Source organism: Nerophis ophidion, linkage group LG17 (genome assembly GCF_033978795.1).
Source record: "Nerophis ophidion isolate RoL-2023_Sa linkage group LG17, RoL_Noph_v1.0, whole genome shotgun sequence".
Classification (NCBI taxonomy): Eukaryota; Metazoa; Chordata; class Actinopteri; order Syngnathiformes; family Syngnathidae; genus Nerophis; species Nerophis ophidion.
Window position 1 is genome coordinate 40,920,452 of NC_084627.1, and position 2,785 is coordinate 40,923,236.

Below are 2,785 nucleotides of genomic sequence, written 5' to 3' on the forward strand. Positions count from 1 at the left end.
TCCGATCGCAAAGCATGATGGGAGCTGTCAGCCCCGCCTCCTCCCCATGGGCGTGTCTGGAGAGGAGCAGGAGGGGGGAGGGGAGAGCAAGGGGATGGAGCGCAGTGCCGTGGTTGCCATGGTGACGGTGCGCAGGCGTTTTCTTCGTCAATAGTCACACTGTGTGCAATGAATGTATAAACATATATTTAATGTATGTATAAATATACATTAAATGTATGTTAATACATATATTAAATGTATGTATAAACATACATTTAATATATGTATAAACATACATTGAATGTTTGTATGAACAAAAATTTAAACATTCATTTAAGTGAAGTGAATTATATCTATATAGCACTTTTCTCTAGTGCAGGGGTCACCAATGCGGTGCCCGCGGGCACCAGGTAGCCCGTAAGGACCAGATGAGTCGCCCGCTGGCCTGTTCTAAAAATAGCTCAAATAGCAGCACTTACCAGTGAGCTGCCTCTATTTTTTAAATTGTATTTATTTACTAGCAAGCTGGTGTCGCTTTGCTCGACATTTTTAATTCTAAGAGAGACAAAACTCAAATAGAATGTGAAAATCCAAGAAAATATTTTAAAGACTTGGTCTTCACTTGTTTAAATGAATTCATGTATTTGTTTTACTTTGTTTCTTATAACTTTCAGAAAGACAATTTTAGAGAAAAAATACAACCTTAAAAATGATTTTAGGATTTTTTAAACACATATACCATTTTACCTTTTAAAATCCTTCATCTTCTTTCCTGACAATATAAATCAATGTTCAAGTAAATAGATTTTTTTATTGTAAAGAAAAATAAATACATTTTAATTTAATTCTTTATTTTAGCTTCTGTTTTTTTGATGAAAAATATTTGGGAAATATTTCTTCAAACTTATTATGATTAAAATTAAAAAAAAATATTCTGGCAAATCTAGAAAATCTTTAGAATCAAATTTAAATCTTATTTCAAAGTCTTTTGAATTTGTTTTAAAATTTTTGTTCTGGAAAATCTAGAACAAATAATTATTTGTCTTTGTTAGAAATATAGCTTGGTCCAATTTGTTATATATTCTAACAACGTGCAGATTGGATTTTAACCTATTTAAAACATGTAATCAAAATTCTAAAATTAATCTTAATCCGGAAAAATTACTAATGATGTTACATAAATTATTTTTTTAATTTTTTCAAAAGGATTCAAATTAGCTAGTTTTTCTCTTCTTTTTTTTGGTTGAATTTTGAATTTTAAAGAGTCGAAATTGAAGCTGAACTTTGTTTCAAAATTAAATTTTCTTTTTTTCCCTGTTTTCTCGTCTTTTAAACCATTCAATTAAGTGTTTTTTTCATCATTTATTCTCTACAAAAAACCTTCCATTAAAGGAAAAAAAATGTACGACGGAATGACAGAGAGAAATACAATTTATATATATATATATATATATATATATATATATATATATATGTATATATATATATATATATATATACACATATATATATATATATATATATATATATATACACATATATATATATACACATATATATATATATATATATATAAATATATATATATATATATATATATATATATATATATATATATATATATATATATATATATATATATATATATATATACATATATATATATATATATATACATACATATATATATACATCAGCCCTGTCGTGGCTGGTGGGTAAATTGGAGTGGGTCCGGGTGGGGCTTGACTGTAGGGCGGAGTTGTTCCAGGACCAACCTCTCCATGGTCTTCATGATATGGGAGGTTAGAGCCACCGGTCTGTAGTCCTTTGACGTGCTGGGTCGCGTGCACTTGGGGGCGGGGACCACCCATGAGGTTTTCCACTGTGTGGGGACTTTCTGCAGCCTAAGGCCCATGCTGAAGATGGGCTGGAGCCAACCACACAGCTGTGGGGCGCAGGCTTTGAGCACCCAGGGTCCACACCGTCAGGCCCCGCGGCCTTGCCAGTGTGTAACTTATAACATAACAACGTAACAATGTGGTGTAATACATGATACTGTAACAATGTGGTGTAATATATGTGGTGTAATACATGATACTGTAACAATGTGGTGTAATACATGATACTGTAACAATGTGGGGTAATACATGATACTGTAACAATGTGGTGTAATACATGATACTGTAACAATGTGGGGTAATACATGATACTGTAACAATGTGGTGTAATACATGATACTGTAACAATGTGGTGTAATATATGTGGTGTAATACATGATACTGTAACAATGTGGTGTAATACATGATACTGTAACAATGTGGGGTAATACATGATACTGTAACAATGTGGTGTAATACATGATACTGTAACAATGTGGGGTAATACATGATACTGTAACAATGTGGTGTAATACATGATACTGTAACAATGTGGTGTAATACATGTGGTGTAATACATGATACTGTATCAATGTGGTGTAATACATGATACTGTAACAATGTGGTGTAATACATGATACTGTAACAATGTGGTGTAATACATGATACTGTAACAATGTGGTGTAATACATGATACTGTAACAATGTGGTGTAATACATGATACTGTAAAAATGTGGTATGATACATGATACTGTAACAATGTGGTGTAATACATGTGGTGTAATACATGATACTGTATCAATGTGGTGTAATACATGATACTGTAACAATGTGGTGTAATACATGATACTGTAACAATGTGGTGTAATACATGATACTGTAACAATGTGGTGTAATACATGATACTGTAACAATGTTACATTTC